Raw genomic sequence first — 25,090 nt, 5'->3', positions numbered from 1 at the left:
GAAACTCTTCTCTCCATCCTCGCCACTAAATAGCTTGGAAATATCACCTGAACTGAGGCTGCACCACAATACCTTTGAAGCACATTCAAGGCACATTCCTTACCTCAAAGGATTCTGGGCACTGTAGTTCGTTAAGGGTTGCTGGTGATTGTGACTCTGGGAGGGGTAAACTAGATTGCCCAGAATTCTATGAGGGAAAGAATGTGCTTTAAAGATGCGACGTGCCTATGGTACCTGAGATAGTTGTTTGGAATTTCAGGTGATATACCCGCACAGTTGCTCCCAGTACCATTCACCACAAGGAGGCAGCTTAAGGTCCAAATTAATGTGGTAGAAGATAAGGCTCAGTAAAACAGTTCTGGACATAGATACAGACATATACAGATACTTACATGTGGAAAGTATCTCTGTTGCTCCAAATAAACTGCAGTAATTCAAGATGTAACATGGACAGGTAATACCAACAGACTGGCAACTCACAGACAAATTGACGGAGTTGACATACCGTACATTAACACCAACAGACTGACAACTCACAGACATACATTAATCACAGATATAGTCAGGGTACTCGGCCTTTGACATAGCAACTGGCTTGGCTGACCTTGCACATGTGATTAGCTCATCCACTGAGTTATTTTCAGCTCATGAATGAAATCAACCCCTTCTCATGTTCATTTATTCCAACAGTAGTGACATATTGATTTTTAAGCAGATAATTAACTAAGTAAGCATTTGTTGTGTACAACTATGGGCCAGTGTAGATGGTACAATAAATATGTGGCTGCTGAGAGTGTTTTCTGAATATAAGGAAAGCCAAATGTGTTACTTTCAATTTCTCATATTTCTAATCTTAAATTCAGTCTTCCACATTTCCTCATCAGGTTGCAATTTTATTTTTTAAAAAACCTCTTGAAGATTTATCAGTGTTTAGTCTTTGTTTTCCTAATGTACAGTTGTTTGAATGCAATTTTGCCTAATATACGCATTTTTGCAAAGCAGTTTCCTCTAATGTATGCTATTTTCACTACTATGTGCATTTTTCTGCACACTTTGGTATGTGCTTTATTTGTACATATTGCTTGGCCAGAGAACTGCACTGCAAAATTTCAAGAAGTGTGAATTTCAATGGATGGTTCATGTCTACTTGGGAAAGTGCAGTTTAGGTAGGTTCGCATTTAAATGCGAACTGAATTAAATTTCTGCCCCATCCCTAGCTGTATATGTATTAGGTGTGTATGTGGTCTGTATATCTGTATACATTGTGTGTGCATGCGTGCATATGCTTTGACCACACCCACTGCTGCCATGATCCCCCAGAGGGTGGTTAATCATCAAATGTGGCCCCAAGGCAGAAAATGTTAGCCATTCCTGTACCAGGCATCAATGAGGGAGAGCTAAATGAACTTTTGTCATAGTTTTGCTGGCAGCCATGTGTTTAATATAAAGTGCAAAGACAAGCACCAGATTCTCTGGTGGCCTGCTGGAATGCAGAGTTAACCAGGGCTATTGGCTATCTGGCTCTGAAGCGTCCTCTCTGATTGCATGGTTTTCCCAGAGCTGAGGGCGATGAAACAATCACTGAGACGGTTAGAGCACCGGTGAAGGAAAACTCATACTGAATCAGACTGAAAATGGGTTAGAGCTCAATGTCGAGCCTACCACGTGGTGATAGCGACAGAGAAGAGGACCTTATTTGCCACCTCTATTGCATCTGCAGAAAACAGCAGGTAGTCTTTCAGATGGTCCGCAATCTAACAGAACCACCTTCACCATCGGAATCTTGTAAGGACCCCAAGATCTCCTGCAATGATTTTGCAAAGTTTTTTTGCAGATAAAGTTGCTCAGATTCGGAAAGAGGTAGATTCCACCGTGGTAGCAGGGCCAGGGCAGGAGAGTGCTAGAGTCCTGTCTGGTCAAGTTGCATGGGAGCAATTCCAATTTGTTACCTCTGAGGATATGGACAGGCTGCTTGGACGAGTGAAACAGACCACCTGTCTTCTTGTTCCTTGCCCATCCTGGCCCATAAAAGTGAGCCGGGAAGGGCTGGGCGATAGGCTCCGCGGGGTGGTGAATGCCTCCCTCTGTGAGGGAGTCTTCCTAGACCTGCTTAAAGAAGTGGTTATTAAATCGCTTCTTAAAAAACCATCTTTGGACCTGGCCAATATGTCCAACTATTGCCCAGTCTCAAGTCTTCCATTCTTGGGCAAGGTGATTGAGCGGGTAGCAACTGAACAACTCCAGGCATGCTTGGAGGATGCAGACCACTTGGATCCCTTCCAATCAGGATTCAGGCCTCATCATGGGACTGAGATTGTTTTGGTCACTCTAGCTGATGATCTCCAGTGGGCCAGGGACTGGGGTAAAAGCTGTGTTCTGGCCCTGCTGGATCTCTCAGCAGCCTTTGACACCATTGATTATGACATCCTTCAGGTCCATCTAGAGGAATTGGGAGCTGGGGGCACTGTTATACAGTGGTTCCATTCCTTCCTCCTGGGCCATGTCCAGAAAATGGTGTTAATGGGTGAGTGTTCATACCCCTGGGCTCTCACTTGTGGGGTGCCTCAGGGCTCTGTTCTCTCCCCCATGCTTTTTAACATCTGTATGAAGCCGCTGGGAGAGATCATCAGGGGGTTTGGGCTGGGTGTTCACCAGTATGCAGATGATACCCAGCTCTACCTCTCCTTCAAATCTGAACCTGTGAAGGCAGTGAAAGTCCTGTGTAAGTATCTGGAGGCAGTTGGAGGATGGATGGCAGCTAACAGATTGAGGTTGAATCATGACAAGACAGAAGTACTGTTTTGGGGAAACAGGTGGCAGGCAGGCATGGGGGACTCCCTCATCCTGAATGGGGTAACTGTGCCCCTGAAGGACCAGGTGCACAGCCTGCGAGTCATTTCGGACTCACAGATGTCCATGGAGGTGCAGGTCAATTCTGTGCCCAGAGCAGCTGCCCAGGGTGGCTGGGGAAACCGAGCCAGATAGGTGGGGTATAAATAAAATCATCATCTTCATCATCATCAATGGTTACTACTAAATACTAACAAATACTAACTGCCATTACATGTCAACTGTCATATATTGCCAAGTATCAAATACAGAACAAAAAGCATTGCTTGTAAAAGATAGCACATAAGCAGTGTATATTTCCAGCAAATATTCAAATAATCAGACAACAGATGGTGAATATTTGACCTTGAAATTTCGAAAGAAAGAGTTCTGAAAGCATATTTGATTCAGATCCAGACTTAACCCTTTCGTTATTAGAAGATGTCTACATAGTGCACTTAAATCATCAGTTTGGGTATGTGAATAATAGAATTGTAGGGTTGGAAGGGACCCCGAGGGTCATCTAGTCCAACCCCCTGTAATGCAGGAATCTCAACTAAAGCATCCATGACAGATGGCCAACATCTGCTTAAAAATCTTGAAGGAAGGACAGTCCACCACTTCTCAGTCTGTTCCACTGTCAAACAACTCTGACTATCACCAGGTTGGGCACTGTATCCACGAAACTTACCGTAATTCCCCCTCCAGGCTCCTTTAGAACATGAATTAGTAGTTCTCTTTGGAGGTTAAATTTCAGGGGAGAATGTGCTTCCCCTGTAATCCCATTTAATCACCCCAAAGGGGCTGTGAAGGCACAGAGCCCTTTCAGCTTAAAGGATCCCACAGAGAGGGAGAATCAGACCCATTCCCTGACCTCATCGAGTGTGCAACTTATAACACCAACTTTCCTTCTAAAAGCAGAAAGGGAGCTGGCATTCCCCTAAAGGCTTGAGTGCTTCTGAAATCTGCCACCATGCTCTCCCAAGACTACTTCCAGGGAATTTCAGGTTGTACAATTAAATATGATTTTGTGTTCTTGGAGAACCTGCCTACCCAGAGAAATCTGACTTTCTTTCCTCTCTTTTTTTAACTGTAAGGAAAGTGATGGGGAAATGCACTTGAAAGTGTGGAGATAAAAATGTTTGATGTGATGACGTATAACCTCTCCACAAACAAAGAATAATGCATAATAAACAGGTTGTCTGGAAGTGAACTAAGGTACCCTGGCAGCAATTCTTGGTATTGCCATGTTGGGTTCCCTCCTCCCTTTTAATTAAGCATTAAAGGCCAATTTGTCAGCTGTATTAGGTGACCTGCCACCAGCCTTCTTCAAAGCTTGCTGATTCCTTTTCCTAAACAAGCCCATCACTTTTAATCCCTGTTCATAAGAGCAGAAGGTACTCTACTGCAAAGGCCATTTTAAAGAAATTAGCATTCAGGGGAAGCTCATCATGAATAAGAACTAACTGAGCCATGGATCAGTGAAGAATAGGTCCTGGGGTGGTGTTCTTTTTTGTTTCCAAATTGCTCAAATGAGTTAATAACTTTTCAGATTTATCCTACAGTTTGTGTGGCATATGGATGACACTCCAAAGAAATCAGCTTGCCATTCATGTGCTCACATTTATTCAATCAAACTCTCATGATTATCCATTAGTGGTTCTGTCAGATGAAAAAGTGCAGAGGATACAAGTAGGGTTCAACAAGATAATTTAACCCATCTTTGCCTTGTCTTCTTCAATTGTTTCACCTCCAGAATACGTAAATCTTCATTCTTGGGTTTCATTTGAGCTGGGGCTTCACTCCAGCCCTGGAGCATGTGAAATAGCAATAAGGAGAAGGATGATGAGCTCACGGAGGCTGTATTTGGACATCATGGTTAATGATAGTTTGCTGTAATGGGAATTAACTAGGCTCCTTCCTATGCTTGCATGCGCCCCGCAAGGTGTAGATCGGAAGCTTTCACTTCTGATTTCAGTTCAGTAAAGTTTTGGATTAGTCTGAATCCTAAATATGGTTAATGTTGACTATGGGTTGTTGTTGTTTTTTATAAAAATGGATTCAATAACCATGGTTGGAAGTTGGCTTCTTTCAAACAAACCATAGTTAAGATCAAACACAATGTGCTGGGTTCAGTTAATGGGAAATGGACGCAAAAAATTCCAAACTTCTCCCTGTGGCCATGCTAAAAGAGGAGGGGGAGTACATAAGGCTGAGAGGAGCTAGGCATGTTTCCATCACACTACACCGTAGTTCACTGTGGTGCTCAAACACGGCCTGTATATGCTCAGATATCCTCTTTTTCTTTACTACTGTTTCACATACTCCTGGGCCAAAGCATGTTTAAACCCATAGTTTATCCTGACATCTAAACACAGGCATTATGTGTTCAGTCTCTCCATTTTCATTATTACTATTTAATACACTCCAAGGCTAAACCATGGTTTATTGTTACCCGCTCTGAGACCCCACAGTTAACTCTCCCCTGGCCTCCTCACTGGCCCAAGTAGGACCAATTCAGCCAGCTAGCCCTGGTGATTACCTAATGTTTATTTCCCCTAAATTGATTTCTGAATTTTGAATTTTATTGTTATTCATGTTTTTATACTGTATTTTATACTGCTTTTACAATTAAGTGTTTTAAATTTGTTGTTAGCCGCCCTGAGCCCGGTTTTTGAACCAGGAAGGGCGGGGTATAAATAAAAATTATTATGATTATGATTATGATTATTTATTGTGCAGTCGGAATGTAGCTGCATAGACCACAGAGATTACAAGAGAGGTCTCTGGTCAAAGGGCATGCATTTCAGAGAGTCTTGAGCTGTGACATCTTTCCTTTTAGAAATCAAATTCTGCCTTTTTAATTCAAAGCATCTCTCCCCCTCTCTCCCAGAGACATTGTTCTGTTTGGCTGTAAACAGCAGGAAGAATTATTTGCCCAATAAAGTGCGGCAATTATCTTGTAACAAGAGTGTCCAGAGCCCTGTTGGTGAATTCTTCCGAAGCTGCAACCCCATCCATCTTCCTTCTCCAGAGCTGTCAGGGCACTTCCTGACACAGCAATCACATCTTGTTGCAGACACTGAAATGTCTGGACCAACAGTGTACCCTTTCTCATCAGCATATATCTGCATGTGTTACTTAGGCTGAAGGAAGGCATCCTCCTTCACATTTGCCTTTCATATGTTATAGCATCTTCAAGGTTTACCCTGAGCAATATAGGTGCCTGCTCACTCCACAAGCAGGTAATTTCACTATCAGAGGACAGTGCTTTCTTTTTTATTTTTTAATACGATGCGCTATAAACAGGAGTGAAGAAAAGGATGGAAAGATTTCTCCGCCCAGAATCCAGCAGACTTGGCAACCCTACTTACAGCAGGCTGCTATCATCATCTCACACTGCTTGTGAACCTCACTGCAGTTTTGAAAAGGAATATTTATCGAGGGGGGAGATGGCACTTTACAGGCGATCAGTGGCTGATGAAGGAAAATGGATAGAGGAATTCCCATGCTGAAAATACTCTGAATGATCAAATATGTCCCAGGTATAACAGAATATTGGACATTTACATGAGCTTTCCTTGTTAAGTGGGGCCTGCCAAAGCAATTAAAATATGCCAATATATATGAAGCACCTTATGAAGCACATTTAGTACCTTCGGAAACGTTAGCTCGTTTGTTTTTTTTAAAGTCACCATTCAGTGTTTAAATTACCTTTTTGCCAGTTTTGAACATTTGTGGATATTTGTTTCAGTTTTTCTCACAGTTCTGCTCTCCAAAGTTTGTGCTGGTGGAGTGAAAAAACCACATTGCTGCAGTCATTCCTACACTCCACTCAGCCTTTCAGAATGAGCTGCCATAGACTCATAACATTACTGAATTTTAAGAGTTGGAAGCAGCCTCAGAGGTCGTCCAGTCCAGGTATCTGTAAGCCACATTTTCCACAAGTGCATTGGACTGGCTCCAAATTAAGTTAGTCACACTTCAATGCAATCAATTCAGCAAGCTAGTCATGACTTAATTTTAAGACCCATTGATTCCAAAGGGAGCAAAGTACAACTAGCTTACAGCGCAGTCCTATACATGATTACTCCAAAGTGTGCTCCACTGACTTCTATGGGACTTGCTCACAGGTAAGTTGGTATAGGAATTGCAGCCTTACTCTGGTTCCAATCTATTGCACCCAAAGCAGTTCACAGAAAATAGCAGAAAAGTCATAATCCATAATAACATTTTTAATACTGCTACAACATGACAATTCCAGTTAGCAATTCATTTAAGGCGCATCAAAGATTTGAGCATACTAATAAGTCAATTAACAACTTACAGAACCCCTCAATAGAATACATCTGGCAAAGGAGACTGCCTCTCCTCTGGAGGACCTTGCCCCCAAACTGTCAATTGAGAGAGGGAATTGGACAAAGAATGGAAGGGTATAGAGACCATTTCCACCCCTGCAGCCTCACGGCATTTGCCTCTCCTTCTCACACAGGTTATTCTCTTCTGGATCAACCTTGCCGCCGCTTCCATCCAGGATGAACACTGTGAGAATCTTTCTCTGGCCACCAACATCACTGGTAAGTGGGCTCCTGCTGTTTGGTTCTTGTTGCCAGAAATCCATTACACTATCCTGCTTCGCGGACAGGGGAAATGCAAGCACTCACCAAGGTTTTGAGACTACAAGGTTGATCTCTGTGTTTTGAGACTAAGGTTTATGCCCAGTGGCCTGAGTTCAGTAAATGTCAGGTTCTGGTTGGCAGTGGGTAACCTGGCTCTTTAAGACCAAGGGTAGGAAATTTCAGGCCAAGAGGCCATGACCGACAGATCTACACTCATGGTTTTTAATGTTTTCTTCTTCTTCTTTAATTTTTAATTTTATTTTGACAAAGTAATAATTGTAAATAAATAAGAATAAAAACGTGCACCCCACCACCAAGACCATTCCCTTGTAACTATCAAACCTTCCAAAATTTCAACACCTCTTGCGATGGATTGACCCCTTTCCGTTTTAACGGTACAAATTCTACAAACACCCTCCATATCTCCTCAAAATAATTTCTCCTGCATATTCCCCGTCTTACCTTAATGGCATATGTTAATTTATCATCAGTTGCTATACCGTACACCTCTTTATACCATTCTTCCATTTTGTATTCTGCTTGCCCCTGCCACTTCCTAGCTACAATAATACATGCAGCTGTCAATAAATTTATGAGCAAGTCCTTCATAGCCTGTGAACCTTCCACCCCATCGTAAATTGATAACAATGCTATGTTTTTAATGTTAAGGAAGGGTTAAGGAATGGTTTTGATAACCATATGGCCACATGACAGTCTACTTTTAACGTTCATTATGCATTACTAAAATGTGACACCTTTGCTGCAGAACAACCAGCAACTAGCAGTAGGGAAACAGCATTCTGACAGAGATAAGAAACACTCCCCCCCCCCAAGTATGCCCTGTGATGTTTTAGAACGATATATCCAATACCATTCTAATAGCGTTAAACAGGTCAGTGTAGATCCAGCCCACGCCTCTCTATGCAGCCCCTGGAACTCTCCAGCACCCCCCCCCGCTTCCCCTTCAGTTTTTGCCTGGCTGGACTGTGTTCTTGAGCTTTGATAATGCCTCCTGCTTTCATGGATGGAGAGGGAGATTGCAAGAAGTAGGGGGAGCCCTCAAGCAGGACCTGAATCACAGCAATCTTCCATCCTGTGATCTCCAGCAACTGGTATTTGGAAGCATTATTGCCTGCAGCTGTGGAGTCAGAGCATAGGCATCATGGCTAGTTGCGATTGTTAGACTCCTCCACAAATATGTCCAATGTTTTTTTAAAGCCGTCTAAGTTGGGGAGCCATCTAGAGCCTGGATAGCTGAGTTGGCTACAGTGTGGTGGTGAAGCTGTGAAGTGTAGGTGGGTTCCCACGAGGCAAGACACAGTGATAACAGCAAGAACTTTTACTGAACTAACAGAACTGGACAACCGGGGCAAAGCAACTGCTTATATACATTTCTGAAGGGCTGGGCCACTCCCACTCCCAACGCGATTGGCTGTCTAAACGTCCAAGCTGTGAATCATAACTTAGTGTTTAAGGGCCAATGGCAGAGGCCCAAGTCTTGAAATGTTCTGGGATTGGATATCATGTATCAAATCAGAACACAGGGGCTCCGATTCCTTAGTCCAGACTCAAGCTCAGGCAAACACAGGCCACTGAATACATAATAAGCTGCATATTCCAACATTCAGCTTCATTGGATGTCCATGATTTCTGGTGTTACGGGAGAGAGAGAAAAATCTCTTCTCTGTCTACTTGCTCCATTCCACGCGTAAATTTTACAAATTTCTATCATGTCACTTCTTCCCTGCCTTCTCTGTAAACTAAAAAGTCCCAAACACTGCAAACCTTCTCCAAAAAGGAGTCGCTCCACCCCTTGATCACTTTGGTTGTCCCCTTCATTTATTTTTTTTTTTAAAAAAAATCTTAAGGTTTATGGAGAAAAATACAAAACTTAATATCTTTCCCCTTTTTATTTTTTTAAAAAACCCAAACCAAGACTTTGATCTAGATACAATAAAAACACAAAAATGGGAAAGAGAGAGAGGTTAAGAGAGAAAGATAGAAAAATAAGATTCAGAAAATAAAGAAGTTCCAATTCTTCATCTGTTTGCTGTAAAAGAAACAATATTCACTCTGTTGTTGTTTAGTCGTTTCGTCGTGTCCAACTCTTCATGACCCCATGGACGAGAGCATGTCAGGCACTCCTGTCTTCCACTGCCTCCTGCAGTTTGATCCAATATGAAAGCCAACAAAGCCACTTTCTATAAACAAACATTATTTCAATCCTCAAATGCTCCTTTCCTGAAACTTTTCCAACTATAGGTTCCTGGAATGTCACCCTCAAACTGAAAAAGGTTGATCCCGGCAGTGGCGGAGCAAGCCGATCGGGTGCCTAGGGTAGCGCACGTGCCCTGCTCCCGGGGCTAAGGCCAGTGGCCCGCGGGGCGGGGCGAGCAGGGGCAGGATGCTCCATGGGGCCTCTGAGGCGTCTGCCTGCCTCCTCCCATTCAGCTGCCCTACAGCTGGAGGGGGGGGAGGCAGCAGGCAGACCATTTGTGAGACGCGTGGCTCGGGTGCACTGCAGGCCCCACAGTGAGTGCTGCCCAGCATTTTGTCACCCCTCTCAGTGGTGACACCCAGGGCGACACCCCCTTCCACACACCCCTTCTTCCGCCCCTGCATCCCAGTCCTGATTAGGTTCTAATCGCCTAAAGAATGGGGAATGAGGCTGATATTGACTCATGAGTGAGGCAGGAGCCATTGTTATGCTTCCTAGCCCTGAGAATAGTTCAGTGATTTGTGTGCAGTGGGGTAGGAGACCCGGAGGACACAGTATGGATAAACTCCCTTCTCCAGCTTGTGTTTGACAACACTGGGCTTAGAAACATACTAGTCAAGACTCTCCTCCACCCAAACCAGAAATGCCCGGTGTAAATGGCATTCATTAAATTCATATTAATTAACTTGCAAGTTAATTTCCTGCCTAATTAAGGAGCACGCTTTGCCGCAGCTACTCCTTCGTGTGGATTGCATCTGCCAAGTCATTAAATCATACTGAGTAATTTTATAAAGCACGCTCGCATGAAGAGTTTCTGATTTGGGTCATGGGTTAAGTGTAAAGGGAATGGAGAGTGTTCTAGGCTAGGCAGGAGACAGAAAGCGAGACCTGTTTGGCTAGTTGCTCCTCCCCAGGGCCTTATTCATCTGTCAGGGCTCCTTTGATAAGTACATGACACCCTCCATTAAAAGGTAAAGGTAAAGGGACCCCTGACCATTAGGTCCAGTCGTGGCCGACTCTGGGGTTGCGGCCCTCATCTCGCTTTATTGGCTGAGGGAGCCGGCGTACAGCTTCCAGGTCATGCGGCCAGCATGACTAAGCCGCTTCTGGCAAACCAGAGCAGCGCACGGAAACGCCATTTATCTTCCCACCAGAGCCGTACCTATTTATCTATTTGCACTTTGATGTGCTTTTGAACTGCTAGGTGGACAGGAGCAGGGACCGTGCAACGGGAACTCACCCCGTCACGGGGATTCGAACCGCCAACCTTCTGATCGGCTCTGTGGTTTAACCCACAGCACCACCTGCATCCCAGACACCCTCCATTATAACTGGCCTTTTATCGGATTTGCAGCTGTGGCTCAGCGCTCTCTCCTTTCCTCCTGGAGGCCTCATGTGGAAATCCATCACAGGTAGAATAAATGTTTGATGGTGCCCTCTGTTTGAGGACTGTCCAGTCAGTTTGAAGATAAGGAACTAGAAAAAGGGAAAGCAGGAGCCTTGAAGTTGCCCATCAGAAGCTGGCAGCAGCTGGTGCCTGCAACCAAGTCACCTGGTGTCTTCGCCGTTACGGTGAGATGTATTGCATTTCTACTGAAATTATAGCAATTATTTCTAAATCTCCCATCTACGCATATGAATTCTCATGTGCAAATTAAATGCAAATTGGTGGCCTCTTTCCCCTCTCCCCCCATCATTATGGGAGGGGGGTGATAAAAGACCTTCTTCTTTGGCTATGCATTACTGGTCACCCTATTGCTTCTGCTTCAGTGGTTCTCTGTCCCGGTATGCAGAGGGGCAAAGGCATCTGGGTAGGGAAGGAAATGGAGCAGGTGGGTCAAATGCTCTTCACCCAATGGCAGTATTTAAACCCACAGTTTTCAAGCATCACCTAATACAGGTTGAATGTGTCTTGCCTAAGGATCCCCAGATTTTTGGAGCCAGCATTGCGGCCAGGGATCATTTTTCAGAATGTGAAGAACGCCGATCCAGTGTGGTGTAATGGTTAGAGTGTTGGGCTTGGACCTGGGAGTCCCAGGGTTTGAATCCCCACTTGGCCATGAAACTCGCTGGGTGACCTTCGGCCAGCCCTCCATCTCTTAGCCTAACCTACCTCACAGGGTTGATGTGAGGATGAAGAACCACATACACCACCTTGAGATCCTTGGGAGATAAAAGTGGTATATAAATGGAATAACTAACAAACACAGGAAGCTAGCTTAGAATGAGTTAGAGTCATGCATCCCTTTAGCACAGTGTTACCTGCACTGGCTGGCAGCAGGTCTCCAGGGTTTCTGGCTGGCACTTTCCCCCACTCTACCTGGGCACACCAGTGGATTGAAGATGAGACCTTCTGCATGCAAAGCAGGTGTCTTAACACCAAGCTACAGTCTATCCTGGGATTCCCAGGCCCTCTGCGGATACAGGTTCCAACACACGCAACAAAATATGCACAAACGTTTTCTTGCTTTTCCTCCTTTGGTTTCAGATCCATTTTACTCACTTATCTATGAGGATGTGGGTTGGGCAGGGAGGGCGAGGGAGGATAAAACTCCGGATAGTGGCAGCCAACTACATTTTTCTCAGAATAAACTCAATGAAGCGAATGGACCTAACTTAGTCCTCCTAATTCTTATGAGTCTGCTGTGAGCAAAACTGAGCTGAAGACCAACCAGGGGCATTACAGGTATGCAGCCTCCTTAGGCCAGTTCAGTAGAAAGACCAGTGCTGGGGAGGAGAGACAGAGGGAGAGGAGGATGTGTGCTTGCAAAACACCTGGCCAAATGCTGCCACTGGCCGAGGAATCGTGGGCTTGTTTTTGGGGTTGATGGATGGGCCTTACGGATTGCAGATGATAGATGTCTCTGCCAAGCTGCTCGTTTACAGGGCTTTGCAAAACTGCTGCCTGAAATTAAGTATTGGCATTTTCAGCAGGTGAGTCAGTCCCGTTTGAAAGAGGCTGCCGGGAGAACCATAAGGTCATCCTTTCCCTGCCCCCATTTCTCCAGACATAATTTACCTCTGGCCTGCCAATGGTCAGCGACCTCTCCACATAGACCAACATCATTAGCACTGTCGTGTGGAAGCGGAAGCATTAGTAACAAATGGTTGGCTAGTAACTTTTCTGACTTTATTTACAAGGCATGCCATAAATGAAACCCTGTATATAAGTGGCCCCCTTGGCCTTTTCTATCGGCCCATATGGGACCAGCACGGGTAACCAAGTCTGGAAAATATTTAATATTCCTACCTATTTAATATTCCTACCTTCACTTAATTTTATTTTTGTTTTACTGTGATTTTGAGCTGTGTTTTAATCAGTTGTTTGGTTTTGTGTTTTTAATGTATTATATATTTGGTTTTAGCCGCCCTGAGCCCGGCCTTGGCCAGGGAGGGCGGGGTATAAATAAATTATATTTATATATTTATTATTATTATTAGTGAAAACCAGGGCTGTGGGTAAACTGTGATTCTGCAGGTGCACAAGAAAAAAATGAGCATAAATCCAGCTTCCTAAACATCTACTTGCTCTATTATTTTTTCCCCATTAAAAAAACACCACTGGATGCCATCCTTAGTATATATATTTTTAAATCTCTCTTTAACTTGAAAAGCAAAATATGGCACTTTTTGAAACCCATAAATTAAAACTTCAAAATACTGCTGGGTCTTAAACTGGTGCAGAACCTTATGTCATCTATCCATTACTTTTTCCTTTTGTGATTTGATTTGTGTTCTCCTTCACACTTTTCCTTATTTACCCCACACAATAGATTCATCTTATCCAAATTCATGTATCAACCTATTTGTATATACCCACCGATCAATGAATACCGAGAAGAAGGAGAAATATATCTGTTTGAGAAAAGGCAACGCTTTTTAAATGCAGGTCGCAAACTCTTCAGACACTGAACACATTGTATTAGATTAGTATTAAAGAATGTGTTCGAAGAGGTATGTGTGCTCATTGATAGGATATCAAGATCTGGATCGATGATGGAGGGAGTCACCGCCGCATGGAGGGTGCCCTTGCACCACTCACCTCTGTTGATGTACACAGTTGGATCAAATTCTAGCATCAAAAAGGAGGTGTGCATGAGGGTAGCTAGGGCTCTCCACCCTCCCATATCTTGATTCCCTACAATCCGTCACTTGGATTTCTTCTTCTATCAGAACCCTGGCACCTCCTTCCCAAAGCCCAAGAAGCTTCTGCCTGGCTAAGGGATGGAGGCGCGATGCCCACATGCATGATGCCAGGACATCAAGATGTCATGCGCCCCCTCCCCAATCTCCCTCACAAGCTGGCGCTTCTGGCCCTACGGAAAATTTCAGCGCACGCCACTGCTGCCAACCGCTCTACCTAATTTATATCGTGGCTTTCCTCTGAAGAATCTTAGGGTGGAATGCACAGTTCCACCGCAACTGGAGGTCTCAGAGCTGTGAATTTATTTCCTGCACATTTTCAGCCAGGCAGACTCAAGAGGAATGCCTCTTAGCGTGCACAGAGTTATCTTCCCAGTAGCAGAAAACCATCTAGACTGAGGATGCTCACAGTTAAAGGATGCAGCTTCCCACAAAGCTCCAGAGCTTCTAAACTAGAGTCATCTGTCCAGTAAAGATGTGACGAAATTCTTCCCTCCCCTCTTTGGCTGGGAAAGGAACCTGCCTTGTTGTTTCTCATTTGTTTTCCACCCTAAAGGACCTCTTTCCTTTTGCTTTGGTAGCTGCCGCGTGCCCTTGGGTGCCAGGCGTGATGGATGGCCGCTGCTTTCCCCTGCCATTTGTCATGCCCAAACCTGTAGTGCCAGTGGCTTCTTGGGCTCCTCATCCATTAATATCCCAGAGAGTGTCTGGGTGATGCACTGTTTGCTTGCCGCTTGCTACACGCCTGCCAAGATTGATACAGCAAAGAAAGCGGCAAGCAGATGGGAAGATGCACAAGCAAGCCAACCCATAATCAAACTGTCCATCACGTGGCAGAGTGGTGGTGCTGGTGGGAACTATTAGCAAGATGTTCAGCCCTGGGGGTGCTAAGTTAAATCAGTGGTGCTGTTACATAATTTTAGACTCTGGACTTAATGGTGCCACTGGATTTTCCAGTCTTAAATTATTTCACAGGAGCATCCCTCCCACCTTATTAGATGATTGTGTGTTTTATTCCACTAACTTCATAATCAGGTGTGCCAGCCTTGCTGTGTTTAGGGGCCTTCCTGCTCATTCTGCTGAGTCCTGCTGAGTCCCAGTCCTGCTCTGGTGGCACCACTGAGTTCAATTAATCGTGGGAGCGCTCCATAACATCAGTGGAGGGAAAATAAAAAGGTGCAGCTCTTGAACTTTTTTAGGAACAGGAGTGATGGCATTATCTTCCAGAGTGCCAGGGCAAGTGGTTTGATGAGGGAATAATTTGACCATGAAGCTTTCCACTTTTATTTTTTAAATATATATTTTATTAAGTTTTAAAAAAGAGAACAAACATAAGGAAAAACAAAAACAAATGCACAAAAACACCAAATTATACAATACATTAGAAAAAAGAAAAAAACAATTTAAAAAACAAACCCATCAAAAAAAGATTAAAAAGACAAAAAAGAAAAAAGAGCATTAAAAAACCCTCTTTTTATTCCACAACTTTGATTGACTTATTTTCTTGACTTCCTCTCATCTCCCTTTTTTGTATTCCTGTTAAAAATTAATTCAGCAAATTCTTGTCCAATTTATTTGTCTAGTTATCCGTCCAATCTTATTTTAAACCTCATCGCTGGAACCGAAGCGTTCCACTTTTACTATTATTTATGACAGATTAGCATAGAGAATGAGGGAAACAGTCAAGCAGAGGCTAGGCACTTCTTTCCTTTCCTTTGATGGAATCCCTACTTCAGCCACGGAGTTTTAATGATAACTCTTCTTTACAAAACTGTTTGCGTTTCTTATTAAAAGCTAAACGTCGCATTTCAGCTGCCTTAAAATCTTTTGCTCAATATCAGTGTGTTTTACAAGGTGAGTTGTGCGGTCAGAAGCAAGCACCACTGAGTACGTTGCAGCGTACTCCCAGAAAACTATACAATTACATCCAACTATTCTTCCAGGGTATGAACATTTCATTGTTTGTTTGTTTTGTAACAGAAGAAAATCCTTAATAAAAACGAATTAAAAACAAAGCAAAACTATACTCCCAGGAATCTATATAATTACCTTCATGCTGATCCTAATGAACTGGGTATTGTGCTATGTATTGCTGCTCATGTGTCTGTTTGTAATTATTATTATTTTCTTATATATTAATTTATGTACCACTAATATGCCAGATTGGCTACTAAGGTGTTTACAACTATGAAGTCAATACATAACTAAAATACCCAATAACAAGTCCATTGGGGCACTAAAACATCCTTAATTTAAATATATGCTAAAGCAAAACATTATAATTAAAGTGGCTTTTTTAAAAGTTAAAATAATTTTTGCTGTTCATTTATATACCATATTTATTAATCTGTATACCCATAATGATATATAGGATCAACACAGCAGTCTATATTGAGTGGAAGAATGCAACTGCCTGCATTTTTTTATTCTCTTTATGGCATGGCTATGGGTTTCAGGAGGGAAGGGGGTATGGGGTCTGTAATCTTATTTCTAGGTTGCTTTCTATACAAACATCTCTAAGTGAGTAGAGCAAACTGAAGCATATAATAACACTGAAAGCATGCCATGAAATACAAAAATAAAATACAGTCTCTTAAAATACAAAAGGGCAGTCTCCACCTTTAACAATCCAGGAAAACCTGAGCAAAAAAGTGTATCTTCAAGAGACTTTGAAACAGGGAGGGATGGAAATCACGCAATAAAACGTTTGAGCAGTATTCCCTATTGTTTTAGTCTTCAAGCATTATGTCCACAATTACACTATTTCTTGCCTTCTTTTTGGCATTTCCCTTCCATTGAAATGCATTTGAATCGATTGTGTGATTCGTTATGTAATTAATTTTGTTAGTTTTGGCCATAGCGGATAGGTTTTAGCAGGAGCCGGAGAGAAGCTGAACAGCAGCAGAAGAGAAACAGCGCTGATTGTGACAAACACAGGACAGCACAGAAACTGCTGCCTCCATACATCTCTAGACACAGGTGACCCAATAGCGCATCCCAACTATGAATTCCTGGACTTCAGAATTTAGCATGACACCACTTCATTGCATTCTACTGGGGCTCTTCAGCAGCTCCTGTTTATATTGGTGGAGGCTGTGTAGCTGAAGTCTTTGTGGCTTGTGCTTTGCATGAGTCCAGCATAATATCCCTAACTCTGGGTTGTGATATCAGGTAATGAAAGGTGTATTTACTGGAAGTGTCAATGGAGGGTTTTTAAAATCAATCAATCAATCAAGGGGCATGGGTGGCACTGTGGTCTAAACCACAGAGCCTCTTGGGCTTGCCAATCAGAAGGTAGGTGGTTTGAATCCCCGCAACAGAGTGAGCTCCCGTTGCTCTGTCTCAGCTCCTGCCAACCTAGCAGTTCGAAAGTGAAATATACTCAGAGTCAAGAGTGGGTTTCATGCTCTTTATTCAGCTCATAGTGATGAGGAGGAATGGAAGTTCCCCCAGAATGTCTGCTTTATATATATTATTTACACAATGGGCCCCACGTGATTGGCTAATTCCGGGATTCTCCTGTAGGCCAATCAAGTTGCGGATTCACTTCCACCTGGCGCTGGATTGGGTGGCTCCTGTGGACCATCAGACTGCTGCATTCTGAATCCTATTGTTCTAGAACCAATCACTAATGTATTTTGGATCCTATTCAACTCACTACATAACAGAAAGCATGCCAAAAGTGCAAGTAGATAAATCGGTACCGCTGTGGGGGGAAGGTAAACGGCATTTCTGTGCACTCTGGCTTCCGTCACAGTGTCCCGTTGTGCCAGAAGCGGTTTAGTCACATGACTCAGAAAGCTGTCTGTGGACAAACGCCAGCTCCCTCAGCCTGAAAGCGAGATGAGCGTTGCAACCCCATAGTCGCCTTTGACTGGACCTAACTGTCAAGGGGTCCTTTACCTTTTACCATAAGTAAGTAAGTAAGTAAATGTTTAATTCTCAGGCTCTATCTGTTAATTGATCCCATTTGCAAACTGCGATTGACATTAATCAGTACGCCTTTGGAGAGAGCCCAGAAGAAAGGGACAGTCTTAAGTGTGAGGTGACTTGGTATTTTATAAGCAAAAGCTAGGACTCACTATGGGGGGGGGGAGTGGGGGCATGCAATGAAATGTTGCGATGTGGAATGCTCCTGTTCAAGGGTCCATCCTAACATGTCCTGTTCCAGGATACTCCATTACATTCCTCCTGCCTGCTGTTTTTCCATCCCCCTCCCTTGCTGCCAGCACTCTGCGGCCAGTGAGGAATACTTAGTTCCCACTGGGCTGTTTTTATCCCCACACGCAAACACTTTCGGAAGGATTCTAAATAATTTTTTGTACTTCTGCAAATCTTGGGGTTCTTCCAAGCCCACTGGCTGCCAACCTCTTTCTTGTGTATGGATAGTGCCATTCTGACTACATAAGGATCCACACTCAGAGAACTGTATTTCTTTGATATTATTTCCTCTTTCATTGCGCTTGGGAAATTTTGAATATGGAGTCATTCTCCTGTGGTCTTAAATTGCCAAACAGTGTGACTGACAGGCAAGGATGGAAGAAACACTTCAATTTCAGTTCCCCATGTTTTTCATCATTCCACTCTTAAATTCGGTTTTCCACATCTCTGCAGTATGTTATGATTTATTTATTTTTAAACAATCCTCCTGAAAACTTGTCCGTATTTTAGTGTGTGTTTCTTCCAATATGCAGCCTTTTTAATGCAACTTTAACATTTTTGCAAGCAGTTTCACCTAATACAATGCGCTTTGCATGTAATTTTCACTCCCATGTGCATCTTTCCCCCTAATATTATTCATTTCGTATTTTCTGTTTGGCTGGAGAACTGCCTTGCAAAATTTGGAGGAATGGAAATTTCAAAGGATAGCTGTGTTTCAATTCTCACATTCATGCAAATAAGGTAAAAAAGTAAAGAGACCCCTGACCATTAGGTCCAGTCGTGGCCGACTCTGGGGTTGCGGCGCTCATCTTGCTTTATTGGCCGAGGGAGCTGGCGTACAACTTACAGGACATGTGGCCAGCATGACTAAGCCGCTTCTGGCAAACCAGAGCAACGCACAGAAACGCCATTTACCTTCCCGCCGGAGCGGTACCTATTTATCTACTTGCACTTTGACGTGCTTTCGAACTGCTAGGTTGGCAGGAGCAGGGACCAAGCAACGGGAGCTCACCCTGTCATGGGGATTCGAACCGCCAACCTTCTGATCGGGAAGTCCTAGGCTCTGTGGTTTAACCCACAGCGCCACCCACGTCCCTGCAAATAAGGTAGTTTCTCATTAAAATCAAACAACAACAGTTCTCTCGTCCAGCCCTACCGACAAGCTACATGGGTGTGCCGCTGGAAATCAATTAAACTGCTGAGGCTTCAAACAATGTCACGCTTAGCTGAGAGCAAGCCCCAGCAAACTCAGTGGGGCTTGCTTCGGAGTAAACATGCAAAGGCTTGCTCTGCAAAAGCTGTTGTGGTTCCCAAGTATCCAGTGGTGCAATTAGTTAATTTTTATCACTCTGGACTTTGTGGACTTAATTTTTTTGGCGTGTGTCTTTACATGGTAAATGTGCATTGTTTCACTTATTTCAAAATACAGTGGTACCTTGGTTCTCAAACGCCTTGGTACTCAAACAACTTGGAACCCAAACACTGCAAACCCGGAAGTAAGTGTTCCAGTTTGCGAACTTTTTTTGGAAGCTGAACGTGCTCCATTTTGAGTGTTACACTTCTGATTTGAGTGCCACACTGTCATTTTGAGCGCCACACTTCCGTTTTGAGTGTTATGCTGAGGTCTGTCTATTTTTGCTATTTATTTTGTGTTTTTGCGGCTCTTTTTTGGTTTTGTGACTGTGTGGAACCCAGTTCAGCTACTGATGGATTGTGTGACTGCAATACATTGTTTAGTGCTTTCATTTTATGGATCAATGCTCTTGTTAGATAGTAAAATTCATGTTAAATTGCTGTATTAGGGGTTGTTTTTAAAAGTCTGGAATGGATTAATCCATTTTGCATTACTGTCTGTGGGAAAGCGCACCTTGGTTTTGGAACACTTTGGTTTTGAAATGGACTTCCGGAACGGATTAAGTTTGAGAACCAAGGTACCACTGTATGCTAAGCCAACTCTACTGTCCAGCTATCCAGCTGCCCTAAAGTTCTGCCCTAATGGCACGACTACTAAGTCTCACTGTGCTTTAATGGGGCTTATCCCCAAATAAGGATACAAAAGTTTGCAGCCTAAGTTATACTTGAGACAGGTGATGCCTGGCCGGTCACACAGAGAATCCTTTGCCTACCACAGAAGGTGGTGGTATGGATATATAAATGAAATTAGAGTTCGGAAACACTTTTTACAAAGAAAAGTGCTAGAGAAATGGATATGAATAAGTTTTTTAAAAATACATCAGGGCCCAGAGCTGTGGTTAATGGTTATTTTTATTCCTTATCATCTAGCTTTCTTCCAGCAGGATCAGAATCCAATTTTGACAGGGGCAGGCACTCAAAAGCTTTCAAAAGGGACAGGTTCTTTTCCTCCCTGCCACAATGGCAAGTAACGAAATAAACACAGCAGGGACTTAACTTAAAAACCACAGAGCCGGTTCCAAGTAAAATATAAATGATACACCCATACAATCTGCTTAATGGAACTCTAAGTACAATGAAGTTAAAATGATTTCATGCAAGCTTTATTTCATCCTTTAGCCACAAAGCGTTTTACCTCTGTCCTTTTTTCCCTTTTATGGTGTGAAATACAGAAAAGTCGTGGGCATCTGTGACGAGCTGGGCAGGATGTGTATGACAGGCCACGAGAAACATGACATTACTCATGTTTGTTTTTAAAGTGTGCTTTCAACAGGTCACATTTGCTTTGAAGGAAAAGCACACCTATCTGGAGCATGCTCCTTGTCTCTGAACCTGTTCCAACTTCCCACCCAAAATTGCACACACACTCCTCCCGGCAGGGTGATGATTGCAGTAAAAGTTCAGGGCTCAGAGTTGTTAGAAGAAGAAGAAGAAGAAGAAGAAGAAGAAGAAGAAGAAGAAGAAGAAGAAGAAGAAGAAGAGGAGTTTGGATTTGATATCCTGCCTTTCACTCCCCTTAAGGAGTCTCAAAGCGGCTAACATTCTCCTTTCCCTTCCTCCCCCACAACAAACACTCTGTGAGGTGAGTGGGGCTGAGAGACTTCAAAGAAGTGTGACTAGCCCAAGGTCACCCAGCAGCTGCATGTGGAGGAGCGGAGACGTGAACCCGGTTCCCCAGATTACGAGACTACCGCTCTTAACCACTACACCACACTGGCTCTCAGTGTGGGAGTTCACGTCATGGGGTTCTGCCCCATGATTTCTAGGCCCATGAGAGTCTTTTTCCTTTTGTCCCACCTCTTTCCCTAGGAAAACCTGCGGTTTACTGCAGAATCGGAACATATGTCAACTCTGAGTCACGATTCACAGCTTGGAAGTTTAGACAGCCAGTCATGTTGGGAATGGGAGTGGCCCAGGCTTTCAGAAATGTATATAAGGAGTTGCTTTGCACCTGTTGTCCAGTTCTGTTAGTTCAATAAAGATTTTTGCTGTTATCACTGTGTCTTGTCTCATGGGAACCCACCTACACTTCATTAAGAGTCTAGGTAAAGCCAAAAGTACGTTTTCTGCTGCTCCCTGTCATTTACATCTTGTAATTGCTATGGATTTCTCTCATGCAAGGTGTGGAGGGATGTCCTCTGCTCTTGGGCACAGGGAAGCCTGTCAGATGACAAGGACAATCAAAATTGATTAAGTGGGCAATTAGTTGCGGAAGGAAGCCCTGTAACGAATCTGTCTCCAGCCACCAAGACGGCATATTGCTTGCAACATGCTCTTTTAAGTAGGAGCAGCTGGTGGAAAGAGAGCTTTCCCCCTAGTGCTGACTTGGTTAAAGCAGGCATCAGTAGCTTCCTGCACCCTCAGGTTGGTGTAGAAGCAGGATTCTTTTAGAGTGTTGTATATATGATTCTTGAGAGTGTTGCAAGTGCTTCAGAAGGACCCAGGTATTGAATGCTAAGTGTGTGTCCTGGCCACTGAGCCTCAGAAGCTACGTAGCTACATAGAAATTTTCCAAGGAAGCAATTTTGTAGCATGATAATTAAGAAGCAAGCCTGCTATCACACGATAATTGTTCTCTTCCAAACAAATGTGTTTTGGACTGGAAACCAGTTAATTTTGAAAGTTTCCTAAAATCAAAGAGCACGGCAGAAGAACAGATGAAGTATGCACGGGATCTGAAATGAATAATGATTAGATTTTCAACATCCAATAATCCAGCTGTGTATTTGAATATATTCTGGGAGTTGTGTTGCTGTGTCATGAAAAGTGGCTTTCCATATTTATTGTGTGTGTGTGTGTGTGTGTGTGTGTGTGGCTTGCTGCCTAACGAAGGACTATGTGCTTTGGGCTGCTCCAAATATCTTGAGTGTGCCTCACATCTACCTATTATGGTGAGAACTGAAGCTAGTTATTTTACTTAGGTTGTGCACAAAGAGATCGCAGTGGCGTAGCGTGGGGGGTGCAGGGGGGGGCCGGCCGCACCGGGCACAACATCTGGGGGTTAGGGTTAGGGGGCGCAAATCCACGGGTTAGGGGCGCAAATCCATGGGTTAGGGGACGCAAATTACTTGCCTTGCCCCGGGTGCTGACAACCCACGCTACACCACTGAGAGATCGGAATCCCAGCAGCAGCTGATCTGGGTGGTGCAAAGCATATTAGACTGCGGGTGGTCATGGGCTATAGAATCATAGAGTTGTAGAGTTGGAAGCGATCCCAACAGTCATCTATTCCACCCCCTTGCAATGCAGGTTATGTTTATCTATAGGCAGAGTGGCCATAGCTCAGAAGCAGAGCTCGTGTTGCATGCAGAAATTCTAAATCTCAGCCCCTAGTATTTCCCACTTAAAAATGGATCTCAAGAGGCAGGACTGGGAGCACCCACGAAAAGTAGACAGTACTGAGACAGCTGAACTCATCTGGTATTAGACAGTTTCATGTATTCACTGTACTTGCATGCTTGCACCCGTCTCTCTGTAATATTTGCTCAAGTGGTGTGTTACATCCATACAGTCATCCATACAGGGATCTGTGCATTCTGACTCGGGTGAATGGAGTGGTAAATCTGATGCCAAAAGAAAAGATCACCTTCTGCCAGTTGGCTCCTTATGCGTACGCCATTTTGACGGTTAGAAGAAGGAAGGCTCAGAAATAGCTGTGCCAGCCTTATGTTACCAATTTTGGGCACAGATAATGAATCAAGAGCATGAATGGAAACTGGATAAACCGCTTCTGAATTTGATCCTGCCTACGTACAGGCTGTACTTGAACAACACACAGTCGCATATCTCTTATAAGTGAATCCATCAAATCATTATCAAACTGTGTCCTCTTTTTGCCCCTGTTGCAGTGACCTAGCTGGTCTTCCAAAGAAATACATCAAGGGTTTTCCAAGGCTCTGTAATATTATGAAGAGGTCACCTGGGAGGTACCAAAAGGTTAATTTCAACACTTTGATCGAATACCAAATTCCATACAGGGCAGTTTGACCAATTAGTCTTATCCACAGAACTGCAAAAAAAGAAAAAGAAAAAGGCAGAAGCGAGGGTGTCTCTGTTTAGGTCAAGACCATCTAGTTGTGCGTAAGTTATACCTTGGGAATAAAGCACAGGGTTAATAGGCAGGTATGGTCTTTTCACCCTATACAGAGCTTTTTCTTATGAATATAATGCAATAGTCATTAGGTGGCTACTCTCCAAATATTTCTCAACATCGTTCCTTTGCTTAAGAGCAGGATTGCACTGCTGGGGGAGAAGATGAGTAGTGTACCCCTGTGCTGTTTCCCCAATTTAAATCTGTCCCTAAAGCTGCTATTTCCCTAAAGGAGGAGGGGGAAAGACAATACACCTTGTCCTCCCACCCCCCAAAAAAATCATCGGAATGTGTGAGCTGGGAAGATAGGACACACATAGAAGCCAATGAACAGAAGCTCTGTTTTTGGTGGGGCCCCCTAGAGCCAGGGGCTATCCTGCACCACATATATTGTGTGGCTACCACTGTTCTGAGGGCACACAGGGTGGTCTTGGTCCCCCCTCTTTAGAGATCAGCACAGCTGGGTTGCATTCTGGTTTTGAGGAGTGTGCTCCAAATATATTCACTACTGTCCCTTTGGGACCAGTGTGGTGAGGTCTGGAAAGATGCTATAAATATGTGGGGTATCAGCAGGGAGACATTCGGGGGGGGGGGGCGGTGCTGATGGAGAAAGCATGGCCCCTGGAGGGTAATTCTCATCTGTGGATATCTTGGCAGAAGGAAGCTCTACAAACACTTTTTTTTCCTGTGCTGGTCCAGGGAGATGGTCTTAGGGTTCTTGGTACCTTAGTACTACTCCAATGCATGGACTCCTGAGTCCAGGTCATTTTGAGTTATGTATGGCTCAGTCTCTGTAGGGTCCAAGGTGAACATTAAGTGGTCCAGGCCCACCCAAGTCAACATCAAATCATGTTCAACGTGCAAGTCTTGTTGGTGCAGCTTAAGGAAATAATATCAAGTTGCTGAACTCTGTGCTTCAAATCCTGTTTTCTAAACTCAACAGCATCATACACAAACACACAATTTGAATTAGTGGGATTTATATCGTGCATCTTTGCAAACAATCTAGGTGTTAGAACACTTCCCCAAATTAATTTCATCTCAGAGGTCTTCACCTCCCTCTCCTTGCTGCCATCAGGCACAGGGTTTTAGGGAACTATTCTTCCGATTCCTTATCTCTAGTATTATGTCTCTTATGAGGGTAAGAAAAATCATGGTGGCAAAACAAAACAAATGTGGTGGTCCAAATAGAGATAATTATAGAGGGTTTTGAATCTCTCCACCTCCAAAGCAGGTGAATGGCTCCATGTGGGATGAAGTTCAGAGATGCAATGTTCTTGGCGATGGATTTTATAATTTTATTTAATTTATTTTTTGCTGCTTTGGAGAACTGCCTGTTCTAGGGCACACCAGAGGAGAGGCTGCTGTTTTCAGCATGGTCTTAAGTAATTTGAAGGAGCTAATTCCAGAAGCATTCAGAAATGACTCACTTAATAACAGAGACCACGGGCTAATTAGGTTCAGCATTCCAGAGGGAGGGAAGGAACCACGAAATGGCATTTATTAAACAGTAGGACCTGGGTGCTTTCTGCAAATGTGACAAGCTGCATGCTGCCACCCAACCCCTCCCGGTGTCAAACCAAACATGGGGGAAAACATGCAAGGCACAGAAGTTGC

The 25,090-nt window shown here is 43.7% G+C and overlaps 1 protein-coding gene across 1 annotated transcript in view; it reads left to right on the top strand.

The window, feature by feature from the left end:
• The window catches only part of LOC307200324 (corticotropin-releasing factor receptor 1), a 59,695-nt gene that overhangs the window by 6,096 nt on the left and 28,509 nt on the right, over positions 1–25,090 (top strand). The window contains exon 2 of the mRNA XM_079948854.1: positions 7,322–7,406. The gene's annotated coding sequence lies outside the window, so the exon portion shown is untranslated. The remainder of the gene's footprint in view (positions 1–7,321; positions 7,407–25,090) is intronic.

This window comes from Podarcis cretensis, assembly GCF_951804945.1.
Source record: "Podarcis cretensis genome assembly, chromosome: 13".
In the NCBI taxonomy this organism is placed as follows: domain Eukaryota; kingdom Metazoa; phylum Chordata; class Lepidosauria; order Squamata; family Lacertidae; genus Podarcis; species Podarcis cretensis.
The sequence above is the reverse complement of the archived record's forward strand: the minus strand, read 5'-3'. Positions and strand labels throughout refer to the sequence as shown.